The sequence below is a fragment of the Peromyscus maniculatus genome, chromosome 5 (genome assembly GCF_049852395.1).
Source record: "Peromyscus maniculatus bairdii isolate BWxNUB_F1_BW_parent chromosome 5, HU_Pman_BW_mat_3.1, whole genome shotgun sequence".
In the NCBI taxonomy this organism is placed as follows: Eukaryota; Metazoa; Chordata; class Mammalia; order Rodentia; family Cricetidae; genus Peromyscus; species Peromyscus maniculatus.
The window spans coordinates 46,666,589-46,691,232 of NC_134856.1; the positions used below are offsets into that span (position 1 = coordinate 46,666,589).

General features: G+C 41.3%; 2 long non-coding RNA genes across 2 annotated transcripts; one reads left to right on the plus strand and one right to left on the minus strand.

The window, feature by feature from the left end:
• Positions 1-319: 319 nt before the first annotated feature.
• Positions 320-24,028, minus strand: LOC121829734 (uncharacterized). Its single transcript, XR_013051309.1, has 6 exons — positions 23,830-24,028; positions 12,475-12,522; positions 8,275-8,341; positions 6,098-6,271; positions 4,400-4,481; positions 320-2,017 (listed from the first exon to the last, which is right to left on the minus strand). It is a non-coding gene; the product is annotated as an uncharacterized LOC121829734 (long non-coding RNA).
• Positions 10,722-14,211, plus strand: LOC121829735 (uncharacterized). Its single transcript, XR_006072800.2, has 2 exons — positions 10,722-10,817; positions 14,070-14,211. It is a non-coding gene; the product is annotated as an uncharacterized LOC121829735 (long non-coding RNA).
• Positions 24,029-24,644: the final 616 nt, after the last annotated feature.

The following is a 24,644-nucleotide window of genomic DNA, read 5'->3' on the forward strand; positions in this document are numbered from 1 at the left end:
TGAGTGTGCAACGTGGTAGTTTGGAATAGAAATGTTAACTATCATTATTCAACAATAATCAGCTTTGTAGTACTGAATTATGCCCTGGATCTAGTTGTCATTTTGGTACCAGTAAAATGAACCAGGGGCTGGGGAGATGGTTCAGCAGTTGAGTGCATACTGCTCTTCCTAACGACTGGGGTGTGGTTCTCAGCACCCAAGCAAGGCAGCTCACAATCACTGTAACTCTGCTTCAAGGAAATCCAAGACTTCTTGGGGCCTCTGCAAGTACCTGCACTCATGTGTGCACATACAACACACACACACACACACACACACACACACACACACACACACACACACACACACCAATAATAATCTCTAAAAATCTTTCTTACAAAACAATATAAACTTTCTCTCCAGACCCTTTCTTGTGACAGTAACCTATTTTGGCTGTGTTGTGGGGTCTCTGAAAGAGAAAAAAAAAATAATGGCATTACTTCGAGTAATAATCAGGCCTCTAGGAAAGATCTGTGATCGTAGGTCTAGCCCCCATAATCCATAGGGCATAGCAGAGTCTAGAGATGCAAGAAGGCAGCATGGGCAGAAGCTAGTTATGTTGGGAAGCAGCCTCAGGGCTGTGGGAGGAGAGTATCATCAACTCCACCCTGTAGAAGTGAAAACAAATGTTTATCCTCTAGGGCAATGGTTCTCAACCTGTGGATTGCGACCCCTTTAGCAATACATTATGATTCATGACAGTAACAAAATCATAGTTATGAAGTAGCAATGAAAATAATTTTATGGTTGGAGGTCCCTACAACATGAGGAACTGTATTATAGGGTCGTAGCATTAGGAAGGTTGAGAACCGCTGCTCTAGGGTCAAAAAAGGAACAGGCAAGAGGGGAAAGAAAAAGCAGGAAGACTTCAGCTGGGTGTAGGAAACCAGTGCAAACTGAAGCCGTTGTGGGGCCTGTGCTGCCCTGAGGCTGGACTCCTTCTCCTTGTTTCTCTCCATATCCCAGAGCTGTGGATCTGCTGCCACAAGGGACTCGGGGTAAATATTTCCAGAATGTGAACCAAGATTAAGAGGCTTTTGCCTTGGTTCCTTGTTGATAGGGTGGTGAAAGGCAGTTCTCCCAGGGGAATGGCTGATGGAGGAGTGGCCAGGTTACTAGGGAAGTTAGTGACCACTAGAACCTCTGGAGAGAAAGGAAAATATGTGGTTGTAGTTGCCTATACTGTATGCCAGGTGTTCAGCTGGACTCTGTTCCTGCAATCAAATGATGTGTGCCATACTGCATCACCACGAGGACCCAGAAAGCCCTCTTTATAGATAAAGAAACAGACTGAGTGGGTTACAACTTTCAGCCAAGGAGCTAAATGAAAATAAACCCAGGTCTGTGTGACACCAAGGGCAAAGGATGAGATAACTCCTCCTGGCCCTCAGTTTGGTAATATAAAACTGTATGACCTTGAAATACTACCAGACCTTAATTCACATAGGAAACCAGGAGAGCTCATTTACCCATACCATGCCATGCACTGAGCTTCATGGGTGTTACCCAGTCATCCATGACAGCGGGTGTTGATTTTTATCTCTATTTCAATGATAGAGAAACTGAGGCACATAAAGTGTTTCCCAGATTACCTAGGAGACAAACCTCTGAACTCACCTTGGAGGGATTATCTAGATTAGGTTAAATGAGGTAAGAAGACCCACCTTGAATGGAGGCAGAGTCACTCCACAGATGGACACTGGACTCCATAAAAAGGAAGAAAAGCTGAACATGGGCAGCCATCTGTCTTCGCTGTCTAGCTGCAGATGCGATGTGAGCAGCTGCCCCGAGCTCCTGTCACCATGACCGCTCTCCCATGATGGCCTATACTTTCAAACTGAAACAAAACTTTCCTTGCCTGGGTTGCTTTTGTTGGGTCTCTCCTTCCAGCGAGGAAACAGGCAGCTAAAACAGCGACTTGTAGATCATCGCGAGGCGTCAAACCCGAAGTGTGTAGTAAAGTCTAGAGCCCTAACAGCTGTTATACAGAAATGCAAATGAATATCAAATTACCCTCTGCATAGTCTAGCTACTCAGCCACTAAGTATGGATATTACTAATTCATAGTAGTCTAAGGATGAATATTAGAAACGAATCTAGTAAGGAATGGGAGCTTTCTAGCTCAACTTGGAAGCTCATTTCCCTGCATCATGGGCTCCTCCCTTGGGGAAGGCATTTGATTTTCGTTGTAAATGTTTGTGTAGTATTGTTCAGAATGCAACTCAGCCTGCTCTTTTACAATACAAAAATAATATGGATGGGCATTTTTGCAATGTTGGGTCTGGAATTGTAAATCTTCTGTGGGAAGAAGATAATAAAAACAAAAAGCCCTACTTCAGACACAAATGAATAAAAGAATAGATCATGTCCCTCTCTTGATTAAACTCCAGTGGTTGTAGCAGAGATTGAGCTGGCATTCACAATCTATGGGGGAAAGCATAGTTTAGTAAATAAATGGCTTTGGGGAACCCAGAGAGACATTGCAGAAAAAAAGTGAAATTGCACCAAAACCTCAAATAATACACCCAGATAAGTTCCAAGTGCATCAAAGATTTAGGCACCCTGTGAAAGTATTTTAAAAGGACAGAGTAGTCATGGCCTCCTCCTATACACCCTGACCCACCCACCCATCTCTCCACTGGGTCATTTAAACACTAAAGAAATGCTGCTACAGTGTCATGGCACAGACTGCTTTTCTCACGTAGGTTGGTGTGTTCAACCTGTGCCCATTGGTAAAATTTTCAGACCAGTCTATGCTAGCTTAAAATCAAACATCTATTATGACTGCACTCGAGTCTTTAGCAATGAAAAGAAAGGGGGTGTGATTTTAATGTCTAGTGTTGTCAACTTGACATAATCTCCTGAGAGATGAGCCTCTGAATATGTCTGTGAGAGATTATCCAGATAAGGTGAATATGGATGGGCAGACCCATCTGACAGTGGATGGCACCATTCTCTGGGCTGGAGTTCTGAACTAAATACTAAGGGAAAAGCGAGCTGACCACCAGCATTCATCTCACTCTGGACCTTGACTGCAGATGCCATGTGCCCAACTGCCTCAAGCTCCTGCTGCCGTGACTTCTTCCCATGGTGGACTGACTGTACCTTAGAACTCTGACGCTTCTTTAAGTCGGGACTAATAAAGTAGCTATCTCCAGTTGCATCTATTTTTCCTTTATTCTTCTTTCAGATGGAAACAAATTTCGTTGTGTCTTTCATATTTGTCTTTCTGTTTTGCTTTGCTTTATTTACTTAATGTCTCTCTCCCTCTCCTCCCTCCCTGCCCCCCCTCTGGAAGCAAGTGTGAGCATCAAGTGACATAGTGCACATGTGTACATGGGGAGAGCCGAGGTCAACCCTCAGGAGCTGGTTCTCTCCTTCCACAATGTGTGTCCTGGGTATCAAACTCAGGCTATCACCCTTGGTGGCAGGTACCTTTCCCTACTGAGCCACCTCTCCATTCCCACCACATTTCCTTTATCTATTCCTCTGCTGCTGGACATCTCAGTGCACTGCATATTTGTTATCCTAGTCGGTGTTCTATTGCTGTGAAGAGACGCCATGACCAAGGCAGCTCTTATGAAAGAAAGCATTCAGCTGAGGGCTGGCTTACAGTTTAGTCCATTATTGTCATCATGGTGAGGAGCATGGTGACATGCAGACAGACATAGTGCTGGAAAAGTAGGTGAGAATTCTATATCCAGATCTGCAGACTCTGGGCCTGTCATGGGCTTTTGAGACCTCAAATCCCACCCTAAATGACATACTTCCTCCAACAAGGCCACACCTCCCACTCCTTGCAATTCTTTCAAACAGTTCCACTCCCTGGTGACGAAGCATTCACATATATGAACCCATGGGGGCCATTCTTATTCAAACAACCACACCTGTATAAAATTTTAATGGATAACATATAAGGTTTAATATTTACAAATAAATATGTAAAACACTTACACATATTAGAAATGAAATAGACTATTTTATACAATAGATGCTGTGGTTTTTAGTTTACTTTCACAATGAATGCTGCTTTTAATAAGACACATGTGTAGGTAAAAACTTACAAAACTACCTTTCCTGTAGTTCAATGTTGCAGTACAACAACATAATTAAGAGGGAAAGGTAAAAGGTGTCAGCTGTGGAAAACTGAGACTCAGGGAACTCATTCACTATCCAGGTTGCATAAGAGTTTTGAGGTTGTGGACCATCAAATGGTCTAATAAAGCAGCGATAAGTATTATGTATCAAAGGACAACATCCTTCTCCTGGCTAGATAAAAATCAGCTGTCTATACTAAGTGGGATATTTTTACATATAGGAGGAGAGAGTTAGCTAGGATCAATACCACATGCCTGCCTACCTGACATTTTGCAGGAAGGCAGGCCTCATCAACGCACAGGTCCTGTAGCTATTTACCATGTGTAGTTCCTGTAAGGCACATCCTGTTAAAGACAGTTAATTAGCAGAGAGAAAGTAAGGATTGTGACTTTCATAGATAACTTTCTTTTTCTCACTTTTTATATAATCATGGGAGATAAGATTTGTCACTCCATTTTATTCTATTTAATGTTTCATTTTATTTTATTTTGAATCTCTCACTATGTAGCCCTGGATGGCCTGGAACTCACTACTTAGCCCTGGCTGATTTGGAACTGGTTGGCTTGGACTCACTATGTAGAGCAGTCTGGCCTAGAACTCATAGAAATCCATCTGCCTCTACCTCTTCCGAGTTGGGACTAAAGGCATGAAGTGCCATGCCCAACAATATCATACACATTTCAAATGTGATAACATGCCAGAAACTTAAATAACTTGGCCAGAGAATAGCTAGGACAAGGCCAAAATTGAAGGCAGTAAATATCTCTATGCCCTATGCACAGTTCTCTGTCATCTGCAGTGGCCCAGGACTCTGAAGGAAGAACTGAAAAGGGACTCTCTCAAGACTAGCCCTTAACTGATCACTGTGAGGCCACAGAACAGCGGTGCTGGGTGATCTTTCCTGGAGAGTCACAAAGAAACATCTGTTCACCCTAATCCAAAGAAACAACTCATCCATGTCTAGCTCTGTGAACCAGTGAGTTTATTGTGTTAGTTACTCAGCACAGGTGAGGGGTTCCAGGACTGCAATGACTGGAGCAGCTGTACCAGAGGCTTTCCCACCACATGTAACCCACAGATACTGCACCATGGAGTTCCCACCCTCACCAGTGTAATACAGCACATACCACACACTCACACACATGCACACACATGCTTGGTTAAGACTACATGCAGCTGGGGCATGAGAAAGGGAGGATACCTAAAATCTCAGATGACCCTCTGCCTATTCCCTTCTAAAAGGGAATTTTAATAGGCCCCAATCTTGCAATCTTTTTTCTTGAAGATCTATTCACATATTTTATGTATATATGTGTGTGCTTGAGGGTTATGTATGTGAATCACGTGCATGCAGAGAGCCCATGGAAGCCAGAAGAGGGTGTTGGATTCTGTGGATCTTTAGGTACAGAGCTCTCTGAGCACCAGATGTGGGTGCTGGGAACTGAACCCAGGTCCTCAGCAAGAGAAGCAAGAGCTCTTAACTGCTGAGCTGTCTCTCCAACATCAAAATCTCACAACCTGATGACCATCACCTGTGGGTAACCACAGCCATTTTGACTTCAAGAGGGCAATGCCTTATTACATCCATTCTATTGTTAGTATTTTCAATAACTTTGAAGATATTCACATAAACACAGTGGTCCTTCTGGGCCAGACAGAGTTCTCACATCCTACCTCAGCTATATTTGAACACCAATAATATAATCATTAACATATTTTGAAATGAAAATGTTTCATTTGAATATGAATAAAAATCTAGTTACATCACTTTGCAAAATTAGCACCACCGGCCTTAATTTTACTTGGTGGATCTTGTCATGAAATTGGTAGAAGGAATAGATGATCATATTCGTGCCTAGAAAAAATAACAGCAGGTTGGGGCTAATTTTGTGATATTATTCCTTACAACTCTCAGAGCTGCTCACCCTGTAGAGTCTCGGTGGGACTTTCTCTTTTTTACCTTTGATGTGGACCATTTCATTCCGTGCTCCATTTTCCAACCCAGTGTATTTTATAATGATATCCATCATGTCTGTTTGTCAGTTTATGGCAGCTTAAAAAATTGCCTCAAGGCCAGTAATGAGAAGAAATCTTTTCCACTTCCTGTAGATTGTTTTATGTGCTTCACAGTTTTCTGCACCAAATAATAAAAAATAACATTGCTTTCCAAACTGTCCTTTATCTTGCCTTTTCCTTCTCCTTTTAATCCTTTATGGCTTATTTCCTCTTGCTTTTACTGTGTTTATGCTACTGTGTTTTTGTTCATAATTAATAAGATATAAAAGTCAAGAACATAGTCTCAAGACAGAAAGTTTTGCAGAGGCTTTATTTCAACTTGCCTTTGATCCAATATAAAAGAAGCTATCTGGAGTTCTTAATAAAATATGTGTGTATGCAAGAATACTGTACATGTGTCCTATCTATCCACCCCTGAAGAGAGGCCATACTTCAGGAACTGTGCTTTGAAATAGAGATGTCAATCCATATCAGGGAAGAAAGCAATAATTTATTTGAGTTTTCATAGCAGGCTTGGTGACATACACCCTTAATGTCAACATTCAGGAGGCAGTGGCTGGTGTACTGCTCTGAGTTCAAGGCTACCCTGATCTACATATTGATTTACAGAACAAATGATGCTATATGGTGAAACCCTATGTCAAAATAAAGTAATAAAATAACAACAACAACAATAATAATAAAGCTTTTTTATGCAGAATTGGGAGTCAGATCCAGGGACTTGTACTTGCTGGACAGGTCCTCTGCCATTGACTACTGAACTACACACCAGCCTTCATAAGTTAATTTTAATACAGAAAGAACTATATAGGTTCCTGGGTGTGAACAATACTACCACCTGGAAAACACTACTAGACATCGGGAAGGTCTATTATTTCTGGTATTATTAGAAACATCTCTGTGATAAGGGAAGTTAGAGAGTTTTCGATAATGACTTGTCTTTTACTCTGTTTTTTAAAGACCTTATTATACCCATGCCTGCCCACACAACTTCAGGTCGCACCATTCCATTCTTGTTTTCTGTTTATAGTGGCTTGGATTTCTCACAACATTCTTTTCATTGTCATCCTAAGGTGCTAATGCTTTAAAGTGCCCCCTTGAGTCACCAGGCAAATGGTATTACCCTAGGACAATTTCCTGAAGAATATTCCCCGGGCTTGAAATTGACTGTAGTTGGTGTGCTTCTCAGCTATACCTCCTCGATTGCCCTGTATTAAACATGCAAAATAAGTCTTTCCTAAGTGAACAGGTATGGTGATATTTTATTTGTGCTGAAATGTGATTTTATTTGTATGTTAATACATAAAGTTACCTGGGGGTCAGAGCTAATAGCAAACCATTTAGCAGAAGTCTGGCAGTGGTAGCAATGCTCTTAATCCTCATCACAAGACAGGCAGAATCTCTGTGTGTTCAAGGACACAGCCAGCATGGAGACACACACCTTTAATCTCAATACCAGCCATAGAGACCTGGAGTTCTGTATAGACAGGCAGTGACAAGGAGGTCATGTGGTTGGGTTTACAACCAATGAGAAGGCAAAACAGAAAGTCAATAAAAATACAGACACACAGGAAGTAGGTCTCTCTCTCAGGGGAAGGACAACAGTGACAGTGAAGGGTAAGAAGGAGGTCTTAGCTCTTGGCTGCTGCTCAATCTCTGGGCTTTTAACTCTGCTTTTGGCTCTGTGTTTCTTATTTAATAAGACCATTCTGAATTACATCTACAAATGGGGGGCTAAGTCAAATTTACTTCTACTTGCTTTGACCTCAGTTCGTGTTGGTTTATGGGAATGAATGAATGAATGAATCAATCAGTCAATCAATCAATCAGTGAAGAATGGTTAGACAGATTGGTAGAAAGGTTGGGTATAAGGGCAGATGGATGGATGGTAAATGTTGGAATGCCTTCCTGGGACAGTCTGGCTCTCAAACTACTGTAGAAAGTACCCTGATGTGTGGGAAACCCTGCCCTGTTTTTAAACACTTCTTACTGTCATGTGGAGCAGTTGGAATCTTTTTGCCCCTTGCACAACACCAGCTCATGATAAACTTTCTTTCCTCAAGGCCAAAACTGATTTGCATACATTTTCCCAGGATCAAGGAAGAACCCTTACAGACTTACATTTCTTTGATCTCCAAATGCTCATTAGAGCCTTGCTCTCCAAACCTAGAAGAAAGATGCTGCAAAACTGTTAAGAAAAAAGTCGCATTGTAAGAGGACATTCTTAAAAAGTACTTGAGAAAGAGAAATTTTATATTACTAAAACTTTTCAGTTGTAGATCCATAAACATTTCATCTCTGATGGTCTATTCAGACACAAAATGCCAAAAAGACCAAGGTAGAAAATATCAACAAACTCCCAGATGACTAGAGAGCTGTTTTTCATGAGATACAATTGTGTATGTGTGTAATCTGGATGAACGTCTAAGGAGTCACCTCTGCCACAAAGGACTCTCCGACAAAAAGCAACAGCAAGCAGAGCCTGAATTCTCTTACACAAAAGTATATCAGTGCAATTTCTGGCATTAATCAGGAGAGAAAAATAAACAGAGAGAAGGAAAGAGATGGGAGAGAAGGAGGTGAGGAAAAGGAAGAGGAAGAGAAGGAGGAACAAAGACACCAAGAATGAAGAAGAAAAGATAATGACAGAGAGATGAAAAGGGAGTCGAAGGTGGAGACAGACCTGGCCCTGTTTGATTTCAGGCTGATATAACAGAATAATATATATGGGTGTCTCAAACACCACTGTTGTATGGTTCAGAGGGTAGGAAGCCTAAGGCAGGTCAAGGTGTTGGCAGATCCTATGTCTGTTAAGAGCTTGCTTCCTGGTTCACACATCACCATCTTTTCATTGTATCTCACAGAGAGGAAAGGAAGCTAGCTGGCTTCCTCTGATAAAGGCATTAACTATATTCACTAATGTTCCACACTCATGACCAAATGGCCTCATATCTAAACACTATTACATTGGGATTAGGTTTTCAACAGATGTATTTGGAACACCAACACTCATGTCATTGCTTACCATTGTATGTGTATAGACATATACGTGTGTGTGTGTGTGTGTGTGTGTGTGTGTGTGTGTGTGTGTGTGTGTGTGTACCTTCTTACATACAGGGTTTTTTCTTTGTTGTCAAATGTTTGAGAAAACTGAGATGGCTACTAACTCACTCATGTGTTAGTTTTTCTTTTCTATCCTTTCTCCCCTTCCATTCCTATTAACCATTTACACACAAAAGAATTATTCATATATTGCCTTATTCACTGGAAACATCTTGCTTATCGAAAAAGGAAGCTCGGTGAGTGTAAGGCAATAAATCTTCTTATTAAAAGTAACTGTAACAAGGAGGCTTTCTCAGCTGGATTTGGGACTCCCTAACTACACCCATCAGTCACTGCCACCAAAAGACACTGATAAAAATCCAGGATCAGAATCCTGTGCTGCTCACAGCAAGGAGACATTACAAACACATCTACTGTTTACATCCAGGAAGTTCTAGGCAATTTCAGTCTTTAGAAGACCTAATATTTACCCAATAATTTGTCATGTTCAGGGCTGTTATTTTAGTCGTTATTAAGGCTTTTGCAGTGGTGGCCCGAGCAATCACATTTGTGTGGGACATGAGCACACTAGCAAGTCAGAGCAGCTGTAGGAGCAAAAATGGCTCCACCAAAGGTAATGAACTCAAAGTATTTTGCTGAGCTTTTCTTTTCACTCTCCACCTTCTTATTTAAATTAAATCCTTTCTCTCTGCGTCTCTTTCTGTCTCTCTGTCTCACTGTCTCCCCCCACCACTGTGTGTGTGTGTGTATGTGTGTGTGTGTGTGTGTGTGTGTGTGTGTGTGTGTGTGTGTGTATGTGCACACCATAGTTCTTGTGTGGAAGTCAGAGGACAAACTCAGGTGTCCACCTTCTTTCAAATAGGGTCTCCCACTACATGTGACACCCTCTCTGGCCCATGCAGTTTCCAGGAATCGACCATGTCGCATCCCATCTCAAAGAAAACATTGGGACCCCAGGTGTGTACAACAGGCTTCACATAGATTCTGGGGGTCTGAACTCAGGTCCAAGTGTTTTACTCACTGAACCATCTCTCCAGGCACTTGTCGGAGCTATCAAGTAGTTCTGTGCTCCGGTGCTCCAAGTGTGAGATTTGTGAGCTTTCCTCACACTTACTTAAACAAAAGAGCCTTTATTTATGCGTCATCTCATGGAATTAGCATATTTGTAGTAACCCAGCTGTAAAAGCTCAATTTAAGATGTTAACCTGCTAAAAGGTATCTATATTTCAGATTGTCTCTAGATAAAAGCAACAAAATCCTTTGGAATAATAGTGCCCATAAGCACAGTAGCTATCACGGAGAATTGGCTATCTCCAGATGCTATTTGCTATTGACTGGATATGTTAGCTAGACCTGTTAAATTCATTACCACACCAGCTCCCAGTGTGGAGCTATCACAGGCAGCATAGTAGGGTCTTTGAAAGTTTTTGCAGGTTAGATGATGTCATAAGAGTGGGACTCTCATGACATAGTCTGAGCATTCCAGCTTCTAGAACCTCAAAAAACAAATATGTATTGCTTAAGCCACCTTCTAATTTGCCATTCTGTCCCTGGGCAATTAAGATCCTATTCCAAGCAGTTTAATTCTTCTAGTGAAGTAGGTAAGGTATGGAAGACAGAAGAGTTTAAGAGACTCTTGCAAGGTCACAGGATTTTGGGGGCACTACACCTGATAATCAGAGACAGGCCATTGACATCACTCCATAACTATGACAGATGTTGAAAAGGAACACTGGGGCTACTGATTGGGTTTTGTTGACACTGGGTTGGTGATGAATGTGTAGGAGCATTATTGGAGAATGCCCTAGGGATTACACAATGAGGGACCCTGAGAAGCAGAGTTGAGTACAGGGAGAAGCTGAACATCTGTGCAGTCCCAGGAGTACAGTGGCCTTTCTGGAGATACCTTAAATTTAAATAATGGAGCTAGGGTTTATATTTCCCCCCTCTATTGACACATGGATAGTGGAATGTGGGCTGTCTTCAGGGATGAGGTATCATATTAACTGTTACTATATCTTTTGGCTACGGGCAAGGCTTGATGTAGGACACAGTTGGGCAGCATCAGTGGCCAGCATGTCCAACAACTAGAAGTAATTCTCAAAGGTGGCAAGTATGAAGATGAACTCTGTTACATAAGAATCCTGAGGCCTTCCCTTAATTGCTTAGGTACCTCTTTTCAGCAAAATTGAATCTTTGGCTTTGACACAGAAAAAAAATTTCAGGGTGACCCCCTATGAAAGTTGGGGTTCATTAAAAGACCTTAGTGTAGATTTTAAGTACAAAGGTTAATAGAAAGAAGGCACCTGGGGAGAAAGGAAGACATACCCAGATTATGGAGGTGGGCTTGTCTGAATATACATTCCTTCATCTTTAAAATAGTCACAGATCAGTTTGGTAAATTTTGAAGTTATTATCTTCAAGGATTTCTAAGAAGCCTAAATGAGGTCACAAGGTGGTTCTGGGGGGTAACCTGACAAGATTATAGTTATAAGCTAAAACTAGATCAAAGGGTAGCAGGAAGGTTGGATATATTAACTGTAAACAGAGTTTATGGCCTTCTCTGAGATTCCAGAAATTGCCTGTGAAAAAGAAGCCCTAGTTAAGGTCGTACTCATCCAGGGAAACTTGACTCATTGTTACTTTAACAAAAAATATGTGTATGTGAAAGGAATCTATGTGATTGCCTTTCACAAGTAATGTGTTCAAATTCTTGCTTCTCAGCTATCAAGGGGTTTCAACTAGACTCCAGGGTGAGAAAGGATGAGACTCCTTTCTTTTCCTGCATCATCATAATTCTGTCTTCTGTGAAAAGAAAATGTTGTTTTATTTCTGTCAAAGGTTGCTAGCCCACCAAGGACTAGTATTTCTTAATCCTCTCCCATCTTATCTTGTGATGGGCATGTTTGTTCAACTCCTGGATATTCCCAAGACTTGACTATCATGCCTTCCCTCTTCACACTAATTAGTCAACCTATTCAGATTGTGAGGTTGAGCTTCCAGCAATGGCATGGGACATAGTCACTATGTGCTTTAGAATAAAAACTAAGTGAACTTCCTGCCATAGTGCTGTTGTGAACCCTTTTCACAAAAACAAATTGCCTTGCCAGGTTACTGTGTTGCTTTGTATGACATGGAGAATACTCTTTCCAACGTTTCTGTATTGCCTTAGAAGGAGCCTACTGTTGGTAGAAAAGTGATTTTAGTGGTATACCACATAGTCATCTGCATTGAGAGGCATAACCAGACAAAATTTACCTGATTAGAAATCTGAAGAAAGGTACTCCTCTTGAAATAACAGTAGATCTGCCATGAAAGGGGGAAAAGGGAGGGATTTAACCGGGCATGAAAAATGGTGAGACTTTCTAGGAACAGGAAGCAGCACATGCAAACATCACTTGATGATCCTCCTGCTGACTTGTCCCATTGTAAGATAGTTTCTGCTGACTCTCTCCCATTTCCCCCCTGGAAACAGTATATGAGGTGCTATCCTTCTTAATAGGCTTGCTTGGCATATAACAGCTCATCCAAGACTTCCTGGGCCACCTGTTCTATCTTCCTTATCTCTGATGCCCCGGACCTTTCACTCTGTACTTGTCCAGACAAAGTGATATTTAGAGGTATCTCCAAGAACGTGGTGTGGAGAGGAAATAGGGAGAGAAGGACAAGAGGCCACCTAGGGGAAATACAGCAGGAGATACGACTGAGAAGCCAAGTAAACAGAACAGGAAATGCAGCCATGCAGCCTCAGATGGAGCCTCAGTGGGGCAGTGGGCCCAGCGGACACACAGAACTGGGATGGGTAGGAGCGGACGGCCAGGATATGAAAGTGTGATTGCCGATTTCCCTCACAGAGAATGGGTTAACAGAGGACAGTGGATTGGCAAGAGAGAGGAGCTGAGGCAAAATAGTACAGGGTCTGTTTTTGTTTCAGCTGAACAACCAGGACACATGCAGGTTCCAGTGGAAAGGACCCTACTGGGTGGCAAATGACAGCTCTTCAAGCTAGGGCCTTGTTAACAGTGAGACACAATGTCTCTGCAAATGGACTGGATGGGGTCCCGGAACAGGTAGATGGGATTGGTGCCAGACAGGTAGGCAGGTGACACCTTGAGCCTAACTGGAAAAAAAGAAGATAGGACACAAGCAAATTAAAATAAGTTTCGGTACTCAGGGCTCAAACCGTGTGATTTTCTTTGTGAAGGGAAGCAGAGGGCAGGTTGACATCATGAATACTTATTTAACTAGATTGGACTAGATTGGACTAGATTGCATTGGACTTCAAGAGGGAAATTGACCCAAACAAAATGAAAAGAATAAATGAGCCACTAAAAGTGGAGAAGAACTCAAGGAAAAAAAAAAATGAATTGAACCCAGAAAGTTACAAGAAGAGAATGATCAAATCTGAATTGTTTTTCCTATATCTGTTCAGAGTTTCTTGGCATTGCCTTTAACACACCAGAGAGGTCTGCTGGCTGGTGGCTCACACCAACAAGACCAAAATCTTAGATCATCTTCTCCAACTGTTGCAACTTTTACTAAAAAACAAAATCAGCATTTCTTCGGGTAGCCAGTTTTGAGAGGCATCCGGTGAATTGTTCTCTGGGGCCTGTTTAAGAATTTGGAGAAAATATAAGGCAATTCAAAAAGCAATAAGCTATTTTTCTCAGCAGCCTGGCCATCTCAAGATGCAGCCTTGCTCAGGCTTTCAACTGTCTCCTGCATCTTTGATTTTCATCAGGAAGAAATCACATCACAGCACTTCCCTCCAAATAAATATGTTGCTAGCAGAGCTTGCTCTGAGGAAAGAGAAGGAAAAAGAAGACGTGTTTTCTTTGTATATTTTCTCACAGGTGATTAATTCGCTCAACTGAAGGAGCTCGGAGTGTAACACTTGAAGATATGAAATGCGCTGAAGGTCTTAGGAAGAAACACAGTCAATAAAATGTATCCCAGTACTTAAAATTCAGGCATAATTAAAAGGAATTAAAATTATATTTCATGTTTAATTTAATATTTTGTTGTATGGCCATTATTCATTTGATTTCCAAGCAATAATATGCTCCATTTCCAATTAAATATTGATTGGTAATTTTATACTATTTGCTATATAGAGTGAATTTAGAGAAGTTAAAGATAATTATCATTTATTTCACATTTCTATGTAACTTAAAATGTATTTAAGGTACTTGGAAATTATATTTTTTCTTTTTATAATTAATTTATTTATACATGTGTATGCATGTATGCACACCTATTCGTGCATGAGACCACAAAGATCAGAAGAATGTGTCAGACCCCCTGGAACTAGAGTATCAGGCAATTGCAAGCCAGCCAATGTGGATGCTAGGCACCTAACCCTGGTCCTTTGCAAGAGTAACAAATGCTCTTAACTGCCAAGTTACCTCTCCAGCCGCAGAACTTCTATATTTCTATTAAAAATAAGATACAAATATAATTTTAAATAAAATGTCCAAAGTGCATACATCAAACATATTAGTATAAACATAATAGGAAACAGAAAAAATATAGACAATAACTTTTTTTAAAAAGCGGGATTAAAATGGTATGTTGAACACATGAAAAGACTTTAACTCCTTTCCACATTCCAGACATTGAGACATGAAGATGAAGACGAGACAAAGGAGTGAGAATGAACTAGGGAACCATCAGAACTTCAGGGACCTGGCTGGCGTGAGAAAGCTGTGCTTGTTGTTATCTATAGAAAAACAGTAAACCGTCCAGTTCAAAAGGCTAAAAAAATACTTGGAATTTTATTTTTGCCATGAAGAAATGCTAACCATTTGAGAAGCTAGATATGTTTAACCATTTGTGAACACTACACAATGTGTGCATGTGTTAAAATACATCATTGCCCCATCAGTGTATACAATTAGAAATAAGTTTGGTAACAGTTTTAATAGGCAGTTTCCCCCAAATGTGTCAGCCTCCTCCTGTTTTTGATCACTTTATAGAACATCCATGGCTCTCTGAGATGACACTTCCTTTCCTCTCTAACCTTGACTCTCTGACCTCTGACCTTCTGACCCTCTAAGTTGGAAGGAGTCAGCATCCATTGTTTGTTTTTGTGATATTCAAGTTGCCCAGGACCTGACACTTGTTTTTGTTGTAGACATCCTGAGGGTAGCTGAGCAATGCAGAACACCTCTGAAGTTGATTAATTTAGCCTGGATCTTTTAAAAGGATAGACTTTAGGGAAAGTATGTTAGGGAAAACTGGAAGGAAAGTGGGAAAATAATGGCAACATGCTTAGTATTTGTGAGGATAAAGGAAGTAATGATTTAAATGTATTGGTCCAAAAAATTTTTAAGAAAATGATTATCATATCAGCTCTGGAGAAAACAGAGATGAATGGAGTTTGCACCTAGAATCCTCAAATTGCCAGTTCAGGAACAGTGATAAAGGGGCTGAAATATGTAACTGCACTGAAGGAGCAAAAAGTTGATCAGGACCCAACACATACTCACAGAAAGATACACATGCAGGACTTATAGGCAGACCAAGCAAGAAGCTTTAAAATCAAACAGTTGTTGTCTTATGCCAGCCAAGGATAACAACAGAGCTGGGGGGCAGGGGGAGGGATGGAACGAAAGATGCAACATTTACATATAGAGGCATTCCTTAAAACTAGGAAAAACTCAACTAAAAATTAGATTAGGAACTTACCTGAAGGTATCTTTCAGAAATCAAGGCATTTCAATAAGAAAATTTTAAAGCAAAATAAACTCAATAATAAATTGTGTCAGAGATGAAGTAACTGTTGATGTATGTATGAATGAAAGAATAAGTGTTTAGGGCAGACCAAATTGGCAGATTGGAAATGTATGGTTTGAGAATATAGACACTAACAAAGACATGTTGCTATTGCAAAATTGCAGAATGTGGAGAGATGAAAAGGGAAAAGAACCTAAAGACTCCAGGAGAGAGAAAAAATTAACAGAAGCAAAACTGGTATTAGATAGGAGAGACAGCTCAGTGGTTAAGTGTGAGTCCTGCTTTTACAGAGGACCAAGTTCAGTTGCCAGCAATCAGGCAGCTCACACCTATAACTCTAAGTCCAAGGAATTTGATGCCCTCTACTGGCCTCAGTGGACACTTGCACTCATGTGAACACACACACACACACACACACACACACACACACACACACACACACACACACACATAATTAAAAATTAAAAGGAACATCAACAAATGTTCAAGAAACTAAACATTTTCAGATTTATTAATAGCAACACTGGGTATAAAAACACCAAAATAGTATATTCAAAACTATCAGGAAAAATATTTTTTAACTGAGTTTGCTGCCTCGTTTATAACCAGTCAGTTTCAAAGGTAGACTGAAGGAATCTTCAATCTATAGAATCTCAAGGATTTTTTTTTCCAGATGACCTTTTCAGGTTTCTTAAAGTCTACTCTAGAGACTGAGGATGAGTAACTTGCCTAAAGTTTTCCTAGTTTTGGAGCTGCAAGCCTTGGAAACATCTCTTTTCTAGACATATCAAGGAAGTGGGTCCCTCGCCTCTGCATTCACAAAAAGAGTTTAATAGCAAGTCCAGAAGCAACAGATAGATCTTCCATTAGCTCCTTCTCACCCCTAACAAAGCCATCTCAAAAGGAAAAAAAAATGGAAAATACTGAAAATATAAAAATCTCACAATGACCACTAGAATTCTAGACACGAAGGAAGCAGGAAAATAGAATCCATATTAGGAAAAAAATCCATTGATAAAAATAGACCAGAAGTAATTGAGATGGTGGGATTTGCTGAAGAGTGTATTCATGATTTTTTGGTGGCCATAATAGAATACCTGACAGAAGCAACTTAAGGGAGGAGGGGTTCATGTCATCGTGGTTTGAAGACTCACATCATCAAGGTGAGATGAAATGGCAGCAGATGCTTGAGGCAGATGCCTCATCATTTCTCTAGTCAGAAAGCAGAGAGCAATGAATGCTGGTGCTCATCTAGTTTCCTCTTTTCATTCAATCCAGGACTCTAGGACATGGGGTACATCCTACCTTAATTTGGAGTGGGTCTTCCCATCTCAAATAACCCAATCTAGAAAACCCCAGAGATTTGTTTCCATGGTGATTCCAAATGCCATCAGGTTGATGATCAAAAGTAACCATAACAATGAGGCCATGGAGGCGGGTGTTAGAGGGTAGTGGATAGGCTACAGAATGGACATAAAAAAGTGGGGCTTTCTGGGGAGAAAATGGAATGCCTGAAAGGAATGCTTCACTCTGTAGATTTTGCAACAAATTAGATGCTTCAGAGGGAGGTCTATGAACCCGAAGCCATAGCAGCAGAAATTACCCAAAGCCTTAAAACCTCTTTAATATTCCTCCTCAATGCTCTTGGGGGCCTAAAGTGCATGAATGAAGTGCAGATATTCAAGTGGAGAGAGTGCACACAGAGACAACACAAGGGATACAGGATGGAGATGAGAGGTTTTATAAAAGAGATGAACCTAGTTGTCCCAACGCACGTATCAGCCCTCCAGAGGAATTAAAGCCTTGGTTGCCAGGTGACTGCATCTACATGGACGAGCTTTCTAGATGAGATCCATTATGTGCAACTGTAAAATAGAACAAAGTAATTTGTAAACCAAAATACTTTCTTTAAAAAGCAGAAAAGTGAGGGATGGGGGAGGGGGCGACTCAGTAGGTAAGAGCGCTTGTTGTACATGCACAAGGTCCTGGGTTTGAATCCCCAACATCCACATAAAAGCCATGAGTGGCTGTGTATACCTGTCACACCAGCATTGTTGCAGCAAAGACAGGCAGATGCCAGTTTTTTTGGTCTCCAGCCAACCTAGCCAAAACAGTGAGCTTCGTTCTATGAGAGCTGTTGCCTCAAAAATAAAAGGCCAAGAGTTATGAAAGAAGACACACATGTGACCATACAACACATACACACATATGCAGTAGTTATTAATCATTTAAAAGTAGAAAAGTAAAATTGACAGAAATGATCTAACATTTTTTGAGCCGTGGAAAATACTGGTTGGTGATTGAAGAGTAGAAAGAATAAACCCTAAAGCTAGAGATGCACAGACTAGGTATGTGTCCCTAACAAATATGACTGTGACCAGGTAACATATGGGTTGCTTACTCTTTGAATAAAGAATGGGAAACTGCCAGACAGCACTACTGTATTTCAGTTGCATTTTGATTTAAATTGGCTTCTGGAGACCTATCCACCATGTTTAGTGTCTATTTCCATGGAAAGTGTATTTCACATTAAAGCAATCTATTAATGATCCTTTCCTGAGAAAGCTTGCATTTGTAACATCACAAAGCCCACTCATTCATCAGCTAGATTGCAAAATTTCACTCCTACAGATAACCAGTTTTTCATAAATCAGAGTAAAATAAGAGCAGTGAAGATGGCCCATAACTCTTCCACATATCTCTCTCCCTTAGTACCTTCTCACTACTGATGTCCTAATATATTGTTATTGCTTTTCTCACTCGTGGCTTAGCTCCCTCTCCAGGTAATGATAGTGGTAGCCAAGGACCAGAACTCACACACTTCTGAATGTTTCTAGGACAGCCTGGCATTGCATCAGCCATCCTCAGGCTTACAGCTTGTCTCTGTTTAATACCATCAGTTCCTCTTATACCAAATATCAAACTGCTCTGCCACATCTCTCAGGCCAAAGACAGCCCTCTTCTGAATGAGCCAACCAGCTTGATTGTGCTTTATATTTTTTAATCTATTATTGGAGAATACATGTATACAATGCATATTAATCGTATCCATTTCCTACTCTTCCTCTCCAGCTCTTTACAGAGCCTTTCTATGACACCTCCCCAACATAAAACTTCATGTCCTCTTTTCATAACTCACTGAGTCCAGTTAGTGCTTCCCATACGGGCACGGACATAGGGTCATCCACAGTTACATGGGCAACCTACCAGGGGCCACATCCCTAAAGACAACTGATTCTCCTTCCTCCCACAGCCGACAATTGCCAATAGCTCCTCAGCTAGGAGTGGGACTTGGTGAGCCCCTCTCCCAGTTCCATTGGAATGGTAACCAGGCTGCTTTTTTGCATGCTGTGTGCAGGCAACCATGGCAGCTATACATTCATGAGTGCAATGGCCCTGACATGTCCACAAGACACTGTTTTGACTCAGGCCTCCCAAACTTCTGGCTTTCACAATCTTTCCACGATCTGGAATTCCCAAGTTCCAATCCTGCTTCTGCTATAAAGCAGAATACCCACAGTGACATTGGAATCCCACTGCAAAGAGCAAAACAGAGATGATTCATGGCCCTGGGTACCACTGTACCTAAAAGCCTTAGCAAAGCCTAGCAAAGGGTAATGGCACATTTGGAAACCCCACAGATAAAAGCCAGTGTGCCGTGAGATTTAAGAAGAAAGAGATGGGTAAGCTATGGAGTCTCTGCAGCTGGGGGAAGGTGGATAAGGTTACTGAGCCAATTATTATGGTCAGAGGAGGAAGAGCCTTGGAGGATCCAAGCCTGTATGGAAGCTACTGAGGCCAACACACTATCAGTGAGGTCGCATCTGGACTCAGTGCTCTACTTCAGAGGTTCTGCAGGTGAGGGAAATAGATACATGTCTTATCTCCCCCAGCTCATCTGTCCTCACATGTTTGGTTTTAGGCTTGGCAAGCCACACGTCTGCAGTTTGCTCCTTGCTTCATTGACTCTCAATCCTATGCATGTTTTACTTTATCCCCTGGATCCTGGGCACTCTTTTTCTTTTCTTTTCTTTTCTTTTCTTTTTTCTTTTCTTTTCTTTTCTTTTTCTGCTTCATAATAATCACAAGTACTGTCTACTGACTGAACATGATATTGTGAATAAGGTAAGGGAGAGTGACCTAGCAAGGACACTAGAGGGTGAAGCTGCCAAGGACTGAAAGGAATCAAGAGCCTGACAGTGACACCTTTTCAAAGAACATCTGATGGTATTTGAAGAAACCAAGAGGTTTGCAGTCTCTTGACACTTTAAGGGAACGCTATGTGTTAAAAATCCATATTTAAAATCTAAATTTATGTTTTAAAGCATGAACCTTTCAGTAAGTCAAAAAGTTAAGGGCTCTATGAACTTATAAAAATAAGGCTGGAACAGACAGGGCTGGTGGCCAAAAACTAAAATAAGAAGAGAAATTCCTTGTAAATTCTGTCCTGGACTCAAAGCAGTGGTGTGAGCAGTGTGTGGGCTCTGGCTTTATAAAAGGAAGAATACAGCTCTTCATTCTCTGAATGCAGGTTTGGGATTTTATAAAACAACATGAAATGGTCAAATAATAAAACTACAGCATGACTCTTCAGGTCCGAGTTGGAATCCCTTGAGGAGATTTAAAGATATTCCATGTATTTATCTAGGGATTTGACAAGAATAACGTAAATGTCAAATTGTTTTGATAAAAATAAAACTAAATAAAAATTTTACTTCTAAGTAGATTTGTCACCAGAAATTCTATCAGGATCATTCAGAAACAGTTCAGCATCAGAGGTGTTGGCACCCAGAGAACATGGAAATCTCCCAAAACCCAATCCACCACTCTTTGCTCATTCCTTACCAGTCTTCTGGCTCTGTATCCTGTCCATGTGTGAATTTACTGGGACAGGAATGTCAGATTAATTAGATTTGTCCACAAGTCACTTGTAAAACAAAGGGGACTCCAAGTGCTACCAGGAGGGTGGCTTAGATGGTCACAAATCATCGTGGATACACAAGATCAATGCGGCAACTACAGTGCATACATCTACTCCAGCAGAGAAGGAGGAGCTGGATTCCATTTGGGGGAAGAAGGGACAGCTCTGGGCTCTTGTGCTGAGCCTTGTCTACCTGCAGAGACATCAGTGGGTGAACTCAAGAATGTAGAAATATGTACTGTTGAATTAACTTGTGAATGGTTGAAAAACCTACAGGTTAGCTATTCGGGAGAAAAGAATATGTGGAGGAAACATTAGCACTGTTTTTAGCCATTGAAGGAGCCGAGCTGCGGATGGAAAGTGCTTGCTTTGAGGTGGGGAGTAAGAAAATGGAAAATGCACCAAGGGAAGGATTAAAGAAACAGCCTTTCATTTAAACACTTAAGGACTGAAGGGGGTTTTGTTAAAAGGTAATCTTTTCCTTCAAAAGTCAACATAGAGAGCCAAGAGGACAATATAAAAATACGTATTCACCAAGTAAATCACCATTTAATTTCACCCAGATCATTCCTGAAACATACCATGTTTTGAAAGTATTTTGTAAACACATTAATTATAAATGTCAAATACAAATATTCCAGGACTGGAGCAATGGCTCAGAGGTTAAGAACACTTGATGCTCTTTCAGAGGACAAGACTTCCGTTCCCAGCACCCACATTTGTTGGCTCACATATAACGCCCTCTTCTGGCCCCCATGGGTACCCATACACATGCAACATAGAGACCATACACACAAATAAAAATAAAAATAATTTTAAAGACAAACATTCCATCAGAATATATCAAAATACAAAAGTGTGCACAGTAGCTCCCCTACAATGAGCAGGAGAGTCTTGTATAAAGGGTAATGCAATAGAAAAGTTATTTTTACATTTATACCAATGCTCAGGTCGCAGAACAACACGAGGTTGTATGATGCGAGTCACCAACACATCATCCACCACTTTGATGACAAATCCAGACTAAGTACATCAAGCAGTGTGAAAGGGCACAAAGAAAGAGCTGACAACATGTCTCATGTCCCTGCTGTAGCTCACACTTGTCAGAGCTCCCCGAAGGCCTGTTTTTCCCCTTACTAAGGTAGGCATCATCGGCAGGAGTGTTTCCCAAGTCCAGAGACGGCGTTAGGACTCACAGAAAACACAGCAGATCTTATTCATTATGTCACAGTGGAGCTGTGATATATTCCAAGGGCAGACACTCACTCTAATCATTTGAAACAAAGGGACAGACTCATTCATCCAACTAATCAATATGAATCCCCTGCTCCAAAAGAGAAGCATAAATCAGCAGCTGCTCCGTGGTCAGTTTTTTTTTTTTTCCATCCACCCCTCGAGGAGCTAAGGGAGGAGAAAAAGTGGGACGTGTGTCAACGGGAAAGTGACTCAGGCTTTTCTATCGACAGACGTTGCCAGTGGGCCGCAAATTCTCCTTGGCAGCTGTGCTCATCAATGTTGCTGAAGGTAAGGCGGTCAGGGAGTGTGTGGGGTTTGCCTGAGCACAGTCTGCTGTGCTCCAGACGATGCTGGGTTTTGTTAAGGAATGTGGAGGAAAAGGAACGTTGTGACAAATCTGTGTCTGCCTGTCTGGCAACATGAATATTTTCTTAGAAGAATGATTAGGCTTAAACTATGTCCTTGGTGTCGAAAACTAGAAAATATGATGTTTAGGATGTATTTTGTGGACGTGTTGATTATAAATGTCAAAATCAAATGTTTCATTAAAATATAGATGTGTACTTGTAGCTTCCCCCCGACTCCCATTTCCACCCTCCCCTCCAGTGAACAAGGGAGTCTTATAGAAGAGATATAGAAGAGAAATGTTATTTATACCAACGGTAAGATCCCAGAACAGAATAATAGGAGGAAAGTGGCACTCGTGTGAGTTACTAATACATCATCCACCACTTTGATGACAGATTCACACTAAATATATTTTAGATTTTTTTTCTTTCTGATGAACATAGATAGATGCCAGGGCTGGGGATATAGCTGCCAGCAGAGTTCTTGACAAGCATGGGGACCTGAATTGGATCCCAAGCACATACTTAAAAAAATAAAACTGTGTGTGTGCAGGGGGGGCGGGGGGGAGTGTACACTTGCAATGCCAGCACTGGGCATGAGGAGACAGGGGAAGGGGCTCGCTGGCTAGCCGTCCTTGATAAATTCTCTACTTGGTGAATTCCAGGTCAGTGAGATACACTGTCTCAAAAACAAAAGGATGGACCATGCATACATATGCACACATGCACACACACGCGCGCGCGCGCGCGCACACACACACACACACACACACACACACACACACACACGTGCGTGTGTTACTAATAACTTCAGGTTTTTAGCTGAGCCTTCAAAGATAATTAGTACCCCAGCTGAGAATGGAGGCAAGTGATCCAAAAGCATAATCATTAGAGATTAGTGGCAGGAATAGAGAATGCCATGGGGGTAGGGAGGTAACAGGCAGGAACCCTGGGGCTAAGGCTGATATGCTCATAGGGAATTGCAAGGTGTTGGTTGGAGGCATGGGGGTGGTAAGGGCCAAGCTCACCCCAGCCTTTCTATCATGAGGTTATTTTCATTAAGTCTATTTTACTATTGGGCTGTGTTAGATTAATCATTGAAACTTATGTATCCATATGCAGGTTCCTGATTATGTTGTTAATATTTCAAGGGACAGGGAATGCTTATGACTTTAAATTAATATCCCCATGGTGCTAGAATTTTCCACATCAGGAAAAAGGATATTTGGACAATGATATGAATACACACTTGATACAATGGATATATTCTTTCAAATTTCACCTTGCGTCATTGGATCACCCAATCAACTTGCTAAATGTTAAAAAAAAAAATCAACTTGCCAAATGTTAAAATAAAAAATAAGTCTGGATTACCTCACTCAGGATGATTTTTTCTAGATCCATCCATTTGCCTGCAAACCTCATGGTGTCATTGTTTTTCTCTGCTGAGCAGTATTCCATTGTGTATATGTGCCACGATTTATTTATCCATTCTTCAGTTGAAGGGCATAAATATGGTATGTACTCACTCATAGGAGGATACTAGATGTGGAACAAAGATGACTGTACTGCTACTCACATCACCAGGGAGGCTACCTGGAAAATAGGACCCCAAGAAAGACACGGAGATCACCCAATGACGGAGAAATGGCTGAGATCTACATGAACAGCCTGGATATGAGTGGGAGCAATGAAGGGCGAGGGTCGAGGGAAAGAGAGCAGGAGATCCTCAGCTGGATCAAGAAAAGAGAGGGAGAACAAGGAATAGGAGACCATGGTAAATGAAGACCACATGAGAAAAGGAAAAAACAAAGTACTAAAGAGGCCCACAGAAATCCACAATGATACCCCCACAAAAGACTGCTGGCAATGGTCGAGAGACAGCTGGGACTGACCTACTCTGGTGATGGGATGGCCAAACACCCTAATAGTTGTGCCAGAAACCCCATCCAAGGACTGAGGAAGCTGGATGCAGACATCCACGGCTAGGCCCCTGGTGGAGCGCTGGGAGTCTACTTAGTGAGAAAGAGGAGGGTTTATATGAGCGAGAATTGTTGAAACCAAGGTTAGATAAAGCACAGGGACAAATAGCCAAACGAATGGAAACACATGAACTATGAACCAAAGACTGAGGGGCCCCCAACTGGATCAGGCCCTTTGAATAAGTGAGACAGTTGATTGGCTTGATC